Genomic DNA, 14,187 nt, shown 5'->3' with positions numbered 1-14,187 from the left:
GACTGGCAATCTGAATCAATCTCCAGAAACCATACGTGGAACTAGAAAACCAACTCTTCCAAGTTGTTCTCTGACCACCACACATGTGCTGTGGCATGAATGCATGTGTGCACGCGCAAGCGCGCGCACGCACACACACACACACACACACACACACGGGGGAAGGTATTTCGGGTGCTTGCCAGAGTGCTTGCCTAGCATACACAAAGCCCTGGCTCCACTCTCCAGCATCTCAGAGTCTGGAACACTTGCAATGCCAACATCCAGGAGATGAAACCAGGAGGATTAAGGTCATCTGTGGCTACAAAGAAACTGGAGGCCAACCTGGGCTACTCAAGACTGTGTCTAAAATAAAAATCCCCAAGGATGCTGAAATTGTCTACACATTAATCTTTGTGGTCCTATGTCCCCACATCATCTCCTACCCCTGTTTGATTAGAGAGCTCAGGAACAGCCATCCCTGACCTGGGAAGCGTTAGTAAATCTTTCTCATTTCAAGTGTTAAATGGGCTCCTGGTATGGGAGAATTGTGTATTCTGTCAATCATGTTTTGAATAAGCGCTGACTGGCCAGGCAGGAAGTAGAGGTGGGGCGATGAGAACAGGAGACCACTGGAAAGGAAGAAGTCCATTCCTCCCACTCCTGCCCAGACCACCAAGAAGCAAGATGTAACCTGCTAGCTGAAAAATGTACTGAGCCACATGAGCATAGATAAGAACAATGGGTTAATATAATTTACAAGACCTAATAAGTAGCCTGAGCTAATGGGCCAATCAGTTTTATAACTTATGGAGATCTCTGTGATTTTTCTCTGGGGCTTACCGGCTGTGGGGAACTGGGCAGGACAAAAACCCCAACAAGCCGGCCCTCAAGTTACAGGCTCCTTTAAAGACAATGCACCTTTCCACTTACAACATAGAGACTTGGGATGCAAACTTATTTCCCTTCCTCTGCAAATGATGGGCGTTTGATTCTTGAAACTGTCCAGCAATGTGCTCTAATGGAACCTAAAACCTGCCCATAATGGGCTACAGAATTGGATCCTTCCATGTTTTGTTGTGTGACGAAGCTACATTTATGCTTGCGTGGACTTGATCAACCTCTTCAGTATTGGGCGAGCTGAAAACGCACCATCAGCAGGCAGAGGCCTCAGACCCCAAGCTGCAGGGAAGCCCTGGGCATTCTCTTGGCATATCTCCCACTTGGTGCTGTAGAGTGTAGTTGGTTATTTTTTTACTCTTTGCCCTTTTGGGGGCCCACCACCCAGCTCCCAAATAAATACACTGAGACTTGTTCTTACTTATGAATGCCGACCTTAGCTTGGCTTGTTTCTAGCCAGGTTTTCTTAAACTATCCTATCTTTTGCCTCTGGGCTTTTCTCTTTCTCTATTCTATATACCTTCCTTTTCTTTTTATTCCATGACTGGTGGTCATGGGCCCTGGAGTCCTCGTCTCCTTCTCCTTTTTCTCACTTCCCCTTCTCTCTTCTTTTCCTATGTATTCTCTCTACCTTCCAGCCCCACCTTTTTCTCTCTCCTACCTCATTATTGGTCATTCAGCTCTTTATTAGACCTATCGGGTGTACTTAGGCAAAGTAACACAGCTTCACAGAGTTAAACAAAGGCAGCAATAAAGGATGCAACACATCTTTGCATAAACAAATGTTCCACAGCATAAACAAGTGTAACCCATCTTCCACTAATGTTCCACAGCAATAAAGCTGTAGACTCTCCCAGAGCTTTCTGCTGCTGTTCCAATTCTTTCTTCTCTAAAATCACTTTTGATTTTGATTGCGCTCAGTATCTTCTCCCATATCATAGTAAACTGGTCCTCCTTTTTATACACTCTTGTCCTCAGTGCAAGGCATTGAGGGTGCCATTGGCATTAGTATCGAAAGTGGTTTCAGTTTTAGCCACGTGCTAGAGGTGTGGAACAAGCAGGTTGGTAGGCTTGGCCACAGCCAGGTCACTACCATGTAGCTGCAGGGGCACAGGGTCTGGTTGTCAGGGCTGGTAAGCATCTTCTTGGTGGGAGATGGGAATAGTGTGGCTACTGAAAACAGTGATGACTCCACCAGCAATTTCAACACAAAGGAAAAGAGCAAAGGTAAGGTTTGAGTCTGAAAGCTTGGTCCTCACCTCCGACAGCATTTTGGGATGCACTGGCAACTTAGGGAGGAAAGTCTTAGTTGGGAGATAGTAGATCACTAGTCCTCAGAAGACCTTGTCCCCGGTCTCTCCCTGCCTCCCTGCTGCTTCTTGTCCCATGAGATGAGCTGGTTTTCTCTCTTGTATGATGTGTGCCACGATGCTACGATGTTTGCCTTATCTAAAGGCCATAGCAATCGAACCAGTTGACCACTGAACGAAACCTCTGAGACTGAACCAAATAAGCCTTTCCAGAACCTTCTAGGTTACTTCGCTCTTAGTCACGGTGATGAGAAGTCAGGTTACCATGGCAAGTGAGTGAACAAGGGCAGGGAAGAGTCATTCTCTGATTTCTCTCCAAGCAGAAAGGCTGCCAGGGCAGGTGTGCTGTCATCAACTGTCTCTCCAGGGAAGATGTTCTTACTCATCCTTTTCCACTGAAGAAGTCTTGGAGATTCCGGATCTTAAGGGTGTGTCTAGAACTGCTGTTGGCAGAGCGGCTACTGTGAGGGCTGAGGAGTCATGGGACTATCACAGCAGGACTAGCAGGGCCGCACAGAAGTCACCTTGAACAATACAAATATCAGTATGAACAATCACTCAGCTGACAAATATTCAGTTCCGCAGGCCTACATACAAAGCCATGTGTGTTAGTGTATCACAGGATCCCAGGGCTGGGAGTCACGGACCGGATGATCACTGATGCTTTCTGGCCAACCAATTGATGTGAACCACTGAATTCCTGATTCAGTGAGAGACCTGGTCTCAAAACAATGAGGAGGCTAGCAACAAAAGAAGATATTTAATGTTCACCTCTGGCATCCATGTACACACACATGCAAATGCAGGCATGCTGATGAATACAAACAAGAACACATACACGTGGGTATACCACACACATACACACACACAGACACAGTCAAGAACAATTTCCACCGAAGGGCCCAATAAACCCTGCATATTGCTAACAGTTGGTCAATAACAGACTTATCTCACATCTCAATCCTTGTAGCATTCTTGAACATGGCAACCTAGCCTGACATCTTGATACAGGGCTGTCAGAATCTTTAGAAAATTCTAATGTGAATTTTTGGGTACTAAATTTTATTGACTCTTGATAATTCACTTAGTAGTTATTAGTAAACAAAGCCCTTGCCTATATGAACTTGAGTTTTACTCTTATTGTGTCTTTCTGTTCACAGAACATGTCCTTATGTCTTACTGGATGAACAAGAAACTTACCAAAGGTTGATGCTCTAAAAAGTGTACAGTCTGGTCATTCCAAAGTCCCCTCTGCTCTGTCTTTTAATCCAATAAGGGTATCAGACAGTCTCATGCTGGGTCGCACTGAATGGTTCCTATTGTGTCCATGTTCACTTCACCTAAACAAAACCTGCTTCTGCACTCACTACAGCCACTGCAGATACTGTGCTGTGTATCCTTATGTAACGTGGAAATGAGTTTTATACAGCTCTCATACTGATAATGGTCAATATCCATTTCATTTACTAAGTACCAATCACCCTCTTAAAAGTTCCATTTTGCCTCCTTTAATGCTCACCAGCTCCTAGGGAGAAAGGAGCTATTATTAACCCATTTCTTCCCAAGGTTTCACACCACACTCCTTAAATAACTTCTTCATGGGAATTTCTTCAGGAACTTTCTGGCCCTTTGGGGGAAGTAGTCAACTTCCGCTTTCCCGGACCAGAGCTCTGTGATGTTGATTGCTTGCCTTTCATCCCGGGATTCTGGGAAGTGCACAGAGAAGCCGGCCCTCACACAGCTGCGGCATCTTATTGTCCCTGGAACGGGCTTACTTACCTTGGCCTCACTTCCTGTCTCCACTTCATTTGCTGGGTTGCTCTGATCCTTGCTGCAGACTGTCTCAGAACTCATGGGAAAGAGTCAGAACAGAACTAAATACAATTAAACAAATGAAGGCACACAGAGAGCATATCCTAGAGTCCTGCAGCTAAGGAGCCAGTGGGTAGGGGTTAGGAACAACACCCACCACTCTGGATGGCCTGGCAGTGGTGGTGCATGCCTTTAATCCCAGCACTTGAGAGGCATTGGCAGGCGGGTAGATCTCTGTGAGTTTGAGGCCAGCCTGGGCTACAAGAGCAAGTTTTCCAGGACAAGCTCCAAAGCTACAGAGAAACCCTGTCTCGAAAAAAAAAAAAAAAAGTTTTTGGCAAGACAGAGATCCTAAAGGATGTGAAATTCTCCTATTACAGAATTGTACTGAAATTCATTGTTGTAAAATCCTTACCATAATACAAACATGTTGTTTAAAGAAAATATTTCCCAGCCGGGCGGTGGTGGCACATGCCTTTAATCCCAGAACTTGGGAGGCAGAGGCAGGCGGATCTCTGTGAGTTCGAGGCCAGCCTGGTCTACAAGAGCTAGTTCCAGGACAGGAACCAAAAAGCTACAGAGAAACCCTGTCTCGAAAAACCAAAAAAAAAAAAAAGAAGAAGAAGAAGAAGAAGAAGAAGAAGAAGAAGAAGAAGAAGAAGAAGAAGAAGAAGAAGAAGAAGAAGAAGAAAGAAAGAAAATATTTCCCTATTAAGTAATTTGAATTTAGACAGGCACGTATGCCTGGGGTCAAGATGGCAAAGGACTATGTCACTATTGCACTCTGTTTCCCCTGGCAAATGAGTTTAGCTGCCCACAGGGTCACAATATGAGCAAAAACTTGAAATCCACCCAGAATAAGCAAGCTCCCAAATAGCCCTTCTCTTCACCTGCGGGGATTTTCTACTGTCAGATGTTTTCAAACTGGAGATCTAGAAATGCCAGGTGCTTCACTTCAGCAGCTGTGGAGCTAAAGCAAGGCTGCTCTCTCCTTAGCACACAAAATTACCTTGGGAGGTACACTCTATAAAGTCTAATAACGTGTGGCTGGAGAGATGGCTCCGTGGTTAAAGTCACTGGCTGTTGTTGCAGAGGGCCTGGGTTCAGTTCCCAGCCCCTACATGGGAGATCACGACCACCTGCGACTCCAGTTTCAGGGAATCCAACACCATACTCTGGCCTCCACTGGCACTAGGCACTGTGGATGTGTAGACAGACACCGGGCACCCATACTGTCCTGACTAGTTGTATACCAACTTGGCATAGCTGGAGTCATCAGAGAGAAGGGAATTACAGTTAGGAAAATGCCACCATAAGATTCAAGCCTGTGGGATGTTTTCTTAATTAGTGGTTGCTGTGGGAGGGCGCAGCCCATTGTGGGTTGACCATCTCTTGGCTGGTGGTCCTGGGTTCTCTCAGAAGGCAGGCAAAGCAAGCCAGCAGGTAACACTCCTCCTTGGTCTCTGCATCAGCTCCTGCCTCCAGGTTCCTCGCCTGTTTCCATTCCTGTCCTGACTTCCTTCAGTGGTGAACAGTGGTGTGGAAGTGTAAGCCAAATAAACTCGTTCCTCCTCAAGTTGTGTTGGTCATGGTGTTTAGTCACAGAAATAGAAGCCCTAAGTAAGGCTCACACAAACACATAAAAATAAATAAATCTTTTTAAAGTTTGATAACCAGACACATTTATCATCTAAATCTCACCAAAACTAAACTGTAAAAATATAAAGTAATGAGGAGAAAGAACTAGTAGCCTGCTGTACTAATTTCTGGAGTGGAGAAGGGAGAGTCTCCTTTAGATTTCTAGACTGGTTAAGGCTACAGTTCCGTGCAGTCCCTCTAGAGTTCTAGACAACACCATGACCAAGACAACTTTAAAGAAAGTGTCGAATTTGAGCTTATAATTTCAGTGGGTTAGAGTGTGTGATGGTGGAGCAAAGGCGTGACATCAGGAACAGCTAAGAACTTACATCTTGATCCACAAGTAGGAGACAAAGCGATAGACATAACAAGAATGGCTAGAATCTTTTGAAACCTCAAGTCCTGCCCCAGTAACACACCTCCTCCAACAAGGCCACATCACCTAATCCTTCCCAAGCGATTCCACCAACGGGAGACAAAGAATTCAGACATATGAGCCATTTTGGGTCAAACCAGCACAGCCACCATTTTGAACATCTAGCACTCTGGATCCATAAGCCAACATAAAGTTTTCCTTACTTTGCTTTTGGGTCACGGTGTTTTTATCACTGCGACAGAAAAAAATAATTAATATACATATTTATTAACTGCATGGATTTTTCCTTTTCTATCAGATATTCTCCTTAGCATACACTTACTGTGTGTATTTTCTATATCTTATTTGCAAAGCAGGATGCAATGAGGACACATGAACTCCGCTGATCTTGGACCAAACAGTAAGCGTATCGCTTAACAGCAAGGGCTGGGAGGGCATTTTCAAAGGCTCGGGGACCCAGCTGGGTATATCTTTGAAAACTCATGCAAATGCAGTAATAAAAGCAGAAGTGTACAATTACCCCTAACTTACGTGTGAAGAGCAACCTAAGAAGTGCCATGCTTTTTCTCTCAAGAGGCAGTAAGTGGGTAATAAGTGGACCTCATACAAAAGAGACCTCAGGAATGCGCTTTTGAAGATGTAAATGTTCACAGGAGAGAAGTGGGGATATAATCACTGGGGGAGTTAGAATAACATGCAATTAATTATGCAGACAATCAAGGTTCTTTTTTATGCTGATTTCTTTTCAATTTTCATTAAACAAAGGGCTGCATTTGACTGTGAAAATACTACTTTTTACATTGCATATAATTTACAACTAAGAATTACACTTCTCAGCCTGGTCTACAAGAGCTAGTTCCAGGACAGGCTCCAAAGCCGCAGAGAAATCCTGTCTCGAAAAACCAAAAAAAAAAAAAAAAAAAAAAAGAATTACACTTCTATGCAGCCAGGGACACACCTTTTTCAGCATCTTACATAGAACAACTGGGAAAGCATTGCTGACACTCAGGGTAGGCGGCATGCTTCCAAGCCTATCCAGGTATGGGGAAAGTAGCATGGATGGATGAAAGTAGAAACAGGCTGGCGATCTGGCTCCTGGGTTAGAAACGGAGGCTCATCGCACTTTCTCCATCTCCTCCACCAGTGCTTAGAAGTCTAGTTCAGTTTGTCTGCTCCAATACAGCCAGCCTCTCCTTTTTCCTCGGGGATAAGTTTCAGGGGACTGTGGTGCTTTGATAGGCATTTGTATTTGAGTGGGCTCCCAGTTGGTGGACTGCTTAGGAAGGACTCAAAGGTGTGACAACTCTTTTGTTGTCAGAGAAGGTGAGCCACTGGGAGTGGGCTTAGAGGATTCAGAAGCCCCCTTGCTAGCATAATCTCTCTCCCTCTTCCTCTCCCTTCTTTGCCCCTCCACACCTCTCTCTGCCTCCAGCTTTCTGATAAAATGTAAGCCTTTGGCTACTACACCCTACCTACCTCAGTGCTGCCGTGTTCTCACAATGGTGATCATGGACTCACCCTCTGAACCCGTAAGCAAGCACCCGATTAAATGCTTTCTCTCATAAGTTTCCACCGTAATGATGTCTCTTTACAGGAACAGAACAGTAGCTAAGGCAGGGACCATCGGGCATAGTGTCCTTTCCCTCACCCTTGACCAAGGATAGGATGGGCTTCGTGGCTACACCATCCAAGTGGGCCTCCGAACACAATTCGTGTAGAATAAAAAGTCAGTGACCTTTATTCAACAATATAAAAAAGTTTAAGATGCTGATGGTGGAACACTAAAAAGCAGAGTCCTTTTTTGAGGGACACTTGCAGGCCCATAAAGCCAGGCCTAGTTGTGTGCATGTGTGCATGTGTGTGTGTGTGTGTGTGTGTGTGTGTGTGTGTGCATAAACTCCAGAAGAGGGCATCAGGTCCCTGGAACAGGCGTTATAGATCATTGTGAGCCACCCAACATGGATGGCTCTAGACTAGTCCTCTGAAAGAGCAGCAAGCACTCTTAACACCAAGCCAGCTCTCCAGGGCCCACCCTCATTGACTCCTTGAGAGGAGAAGCACATGGGGACAAAAGGGAAAGCTGAGTGTTGCCCTTGGAAGTGACCTGCAGGGCTGCCCTCCGGGCTCTGCATCCCCAGGATAGCCCTTCTCCTTCCCATGCTCTGGATTTACCTGTGATACTGCGAGTGCCCATCTCCTTGTGAAAATTTCTTGTTGGTCCTGTTTTGTCTTCCTTATAAGTTTCTGTGGATTGTACTAACGCATCTTGATTGACGTGGAAAGTTAACAGCCCTCCTTAGCTTGACACAGTGAGTCAATAAGTAAACACACAAGGGGTAAGAGTTAAAGGCACCAGGAGGAAGGTAAATGGGATAAGATGAAAGAAGAAATCTGAAAGAAGGGAAGGCAAGGGGGGGGCAGAAGAGGAGAGAGGAGAAAGAGGGAAAGGAAAGAAGGAAGAAGAGGTGAGTTCCCTTCTCCACGTCCCTTCCACTCAGGGCGTCAGTTCCAGACAGTTCCACACCCTACTCACCTGTTATCTTATTAACGTGGCTTTCCCTAATAATCCTACTTAAACACCACCACCTCCAGCCCCTGCTCTCATTGTCTTTCCCCTCTTTCTCCAGTCAACATTTATTTTTTTTTATTTTTGTGTCATGTGTGTGTTATGTACTTGTTAGTATGGGTATGTGCACATGTGTGTGGAGACCAGAGAATCTTTCCTGTCTTGCTCTCCACTGTTTTTTTTTTTGTTGTTGTTGTTGTTTTTGGTTTTGATTTTTTTTTGAGGCAGGGTCTCTCTCTGAACCTGAAGCTCATCCATTTGGCTTAGGCTAACTGACCAATGAACTTCATGGATCTAACTGTCTCCCCAGTCTCCCTGATGTTGGGATTATAGGTATGCACCATTGCACCTGACTTTTCACAAGGGTTTGGGGGATCTGAAATCAGCTCCTCATGCTTAGGCAGTAACCACTTGAGCAACAGAAATCACCTCTCCATCCCCTTTAGCCTTCCAATACTTTCTGCATAATATCAGCTACCACCTAATATAGTATGTATTTACTTATTTCTTTCAAAATTTTCTGATTTTCCTCCGCCAGATTATGGTCCAAGGAGAACGATATGCATCCCATTGCACTGAGAACAGCAGGCAACACTAAGGTGTTCAGTAAATGTGCACTGAGCCGAGAAGTAAGAAAATAGATGGCTAGGCCTGAGCACACGACGATCTCTCTGAAGAAACAGCTTTAAAGCTAAAACCTAAGCACAGAGAAAGAGGTGGAAAATATCCACATGTGCAGAATATCCCACGCAGCAGCAGCAGCAGAATAGGAAGTGAAAAACAAGCAAACCACAGAGAAACAAGCTACCACTGCTCCTCCTCCTCCCTCCTCCCTCACCTCCTCCTTCTCGTCCCCTTCTCTCCCTCTTCTCCTCCCTCTGCTTCTCCTCTCCTCCTCATAGTCCTCCCCTTCCTCCTCCTCCTCTGTCTTAGATAGGATTTCTATTGCTGCCTGAAACACCATAGCCAAACAACAAGTTGGGGAGGAAGGGACCTATTGGGCTTACACGTCAGCATGGCTGTTCACGGCTGAAGGAAGTCAGGACAGGAGTTCTAACAGGGCAGGATCTCGGAGGCAGGAGCTGATGCAGATACCACGGAGGGGCACTACTTACTGACTTGCTTCCCATGGCTTGTTCAACCCACCTTCTTATGGAACCCAGGACCAGCAGCCCCGGGAGGGCGCCGCCCACCATGGGCTGAGCCCTCCTCAGTTGATCACTAAATGAGAAAATGCCTTACACCTGGATCTCATGAGGGCATTTTCTCAGCTGAGGCTCCTTCCTCTGATGTCAAGTTGACACACAACTCGGGACACCCTCCTCCCCTCCCCCCTTCCTCCTTCTCCTCCCCCTTCCAGACAAGACCCCTCCTGCTTTCATGCCTTCTTTTGAAACCCTGCTGAACTTAGGGTTCCTTGCTTGCACCAGGGTGGGAGGTAATTTACTGGAGCAAGAGCAGCTTCTCAGTGGTTGCCTGACTAAAGAAAAGGACACAGGTTTGAGGGACAGAAAGAAGGAATGGATGGGCATCCACCACCATTTTAAGGACATTATGGTGGTCTCACGCAGCAGGAGACATCCACTGCTTTCCGCTCTGCTCACCATACTGCCATTTCACTGTGGCACCATTGCAGGCTCCCAGTTGCCCCAGGCTAAGGCTGGCAGCTATGGGGATGACGATCTGGTGAGTGCCTGCCACTCTGGAGCTGCTACCAGAACCTCCAGTGCTAGAATGAAGATGTTAGTCGGGGGAGGGGGCTGTGCCTGTTTTACGGACCAGAAACTAGCTGTATGCTTCCACCCTGTCAGCATCAGCTGCCACTGGGCACAGGCCAACCATTGCTCTGGTCCCCCTAGAACCGGAGTCTGTCCACTGCTGCTGCCAGGTCCAATCAGCAGCAGCAGCCCTCCACAGCACTCCAGCAGTCGCCCTTACCTAATCGGAGCTGGCAGGTGACATGTGTCGCCAATCCTGACTACAGACAGAGGCATGAAAATCACCAGGGCAAGTCTCCAGCTGCCGATCAAGGATTAGGAGTGAGTGGAGTCTCCAGACTCACAAAAGCCAGATACACAGCTCTTAAGTTTCTTTTCCCTCATCTTAAAATTTTATGTCCTTTTTATTTATGTGCACGGATCTTTGCCTGCATGTAGGAACATCAAAGAACATCTCAGAAAAGGCAGCGTAAAGAAAGAGCTGGAGCATGGGAGAGAGGGATGGAGATGCGGCCTTCTGGACAGGATATGTCTATGGTGCACATGAACTCATAACAGCTGTGCTTGCCTGCACGAATCCTGCACCCTAGCCAGCCAGTCAACATTCCATCAAAAATAGTGCAGGGGCTCATGAGGCCCCACCCCAACTGAAGAGCTATTGGTTGTTAATGGCCACTGGGGGCGGGGAAGTCATTTTCTCCAGTGGTGTAGCCACTGGTAAGTTGCCCATGATCCAGTAAATTGCCACATGTGCATACACATGGAAGCAACCCTGCCTAAACTGAGGGGTGCATCCTACTGTAGGTAGTATTTTGGGGGGCCAATGAAATCTTAAAGGAAGTGAAAACAGGAGAAAGCTTTAAAGCTGGTGTGGAAGCTGAGCCTCAAGGATGGGAACAATACCATAAGGAACAAAGGGGCAAGAGGCATAGCAGTCATACACAATGGTGGTGTAGGAGGGTCTTTTTTATGTGTTGTCTTTATTGGTTAAAGAGACTGCCTTGGCCTTTTGATAGGACAGCAGCTTAGATAGGCAGAGTAGACAGAACAGAATGCCGAGAGAAAGGAGGCAGAGGCAGAGAGCCGCCCACCATGAAGCTGCCAGGTCAGACATGCTGAATCTTTCCCAGTAAGCCAAGGCCTTGTGGTGACATACAGATTGTTAAAAATGGGTTGAATCAAGATGTGAGAGTTAGCCAATAAGAGGCTAGAGGTAACGGGCCAGGTAGCAATTTAATTAATACAATTTCCGTGTGGTTATTTCAGAGGTTAAGCTAGCCGGGCACCGGGAATGCAGCCTGCTCCTCCTACAACACAATGGCTGGTGTTTACTGAGTGCCTCCACGGCCTCTGCTCCCACACAAAGCTCAGACATCACCACTGCATTCAGCCCTCACATCCCTAGGGGAGAAGAGCTACTTACCCTCCCTGTGTTACAGTTGGAAGCACTGTGTCTTGCAGGAGTCAGATTTGTTCAGAGCTGTATTAAGGGACTCATAATCAATCAAATGTAGACAGAAGAAAGCTCTGCAATATCTGCCCATCATTTGATGCTACAGAGAGAGAGAGAGAGAGAGAGAGAGAGAGAGAGAGAGAGATCCACACATACATACACACAGAGAGATACAAACACATACACACACATGAAAATATCCATGCTTACACACACAAACACACACACACAAAGAAACATCCTCACATATATACACAGAGAGACACAAACATGCATACACATACATGGAGGCATCTCACATGAGACACAAATACACGCATGTATACATACACACATCTACATATACACACATATATACATGTGCACACATATACATGCACACATGTGCACACATATACATGCACACACACTATATGTGGTTTTATGTCTTTTTCCTCCCACTAAAACAGCCAATACCAGTGCTCTAGTCAGCTTTTGTTTTCAAAAATTTGTATCTAGTTTTATGGGTTCTAGCTTAACTGTCACACATCTCAGTTTATTTTTACAGCTTCATTATTATAAATAATGAGACGCAATACTGTTTGTGCCTCTGTTCATAAAGAATAGGAAAAGGCCAAAATTAATGAACATGTTTAGGTTCTAGATAGACTCTACCACTTTTTTGGTTTTTGCAGAAATGCAGTACGAAATTAATGCGTATCGTGGTGGTGGATGACATACCAAACTCTTACAATCATTTATTTAACAAACACTTATCAAGGGCTCTCATAAACTAGCCATTGTGTTACACCTGAGAGATACAGGAGGAAGCAAGATAGAAAACATCTCTTTTCTCGGAGAGCTTCAAGATAATATATCCTATGTCAGTGGATACCAGAGGAAGATAGTGGATACTCTAGAGGAAGATGTAACAGGGAAGGGGAAGAGCAATGATTTAGACCTCTGCGGGGCCAAATATGGACAGCATCATAGCTCTGTAAACAAAGCTTTACAGAAACACAGTCTGAGCCGTCCATCTGTGTGTCGTCTGTGACTGTTTCCTCTCTACTATGCAGGCCTGAGCAGCCGCAATAGCAGGAGTGAGATACAAAGTTCCCTGAGATGCCATGGAGGTCACAGGGGCTAACTACTGTCAGCAAATAGACCCCAAGACACATCGTGGACCAAACACAACAGAAATTTATTTCTTACCCACTTAACAGTAGCGGGTTGGTGCAGGACAATTCTATATTCTGTCAATTATATTTTAAATAAATGCTGATAGGCTGGTAGCCAGACAGGAAGTAGAGGCAGGAAAACCAGACAGGAAGTAGAGGCAGGACAAGGAGAACAGGAGTATTCTGGGAAGAAGGAAGCTCTTTCCCCAGTCCTGTCTGTCTCAACCACCTAAGAAGCAAGATGTGACCTGACCCGCTGAAAAAGGTACTGAGCCATGAGGCTAACATAGATAAGAATAATGGGCTATATAAGTTATAAGAGCTAATACAAAGCCTAAGCTAATGGGCCAATCAGTTTATAACTTATGGGGATCTCTGTGTTATTTTCTTTGGGGCTTACTGGCTGTGGGAACTGGGCAGGACAGAAACCCCAACAAGCCTGGCCCTCATTTGTTAATAGATTGGCTGAACCCAGTTTATCTAGGTCTTTCACAGACTCAAAATTGGTAACAGTGTGCTGTTTTCAGAAATACTCAGCCACACAGTCACTGGGGCGCTACCTTTAGGAGACAGCTAGAAGGAATGAGTATCATGATGTGTTTTGGGGTGTCCAGCCTAGGAAAGTCTTACAGTGCTTCCATTATTACCACATAGGCTAGAACACAGGCAACAGACAGCACCCAGTTCCGTGGGTGCTAGGGGAGTGTGGCTCCTGGCTGCTCAGTATTTGAGAGGGACAGCAAGCATCCCTGTCTCCAACAGGACACAGTTTATAATTTCCATTAAGAGCTGGCATCTTTGCTTTGTTATACACATCCACCAATATATGACAGGATCGTGGCTATCCTGTCCCAAGCAGTCAATCCCCCAGCACCTTTCTTACTACAGCTTCTACAAGCACGACTGCAGAGAAAATCTGTCTTCATGCATTAAAGTTAGAGCGACTCAAGGTAACAATCCAACACAGTCTTGAGAAACAGTTGCAATAAAGGCCATCCTTTTTCACCCAGCCACAGGGTGGCTATCGACACTCAACTATGCTTATTTATGTTTTCTTTCTTTAATGGACTTTTCAGAAGCCTCTATAATCTGTTTTGTGTGCTTTTGGATTTATCAACTCTGCAATTCTGAGAATCTTAATAACTTTTGGGTTTGCGTTTTCTCTTTTTTATTAATTTGTATTTATGTGTACATGTGTTGTTCTTTGTGTGTATAAACACATACATGTGTGGATGCCAGCAGAGGCCAAAGAGGATGTCAGATTCCCCTGGAACTACA

Source organism: Microtus pennsylvanicus, chromosome 8, assembly GCF_037038515.1.
Source record: "Microtus pennsylvanicus isolate mMicPen1 chromosome 8, mMicPen1.hap1, whole genome shotgun sequence".
Lineage (NCBI taxonomy): Eukaryota > Metazoa > Chordata > Mammalia > Rodentia > Cricetidae > Microtus > Microtus pennsylvanicus.
This window is presented reverse-complemented; position numbering follows the sequence as displayed.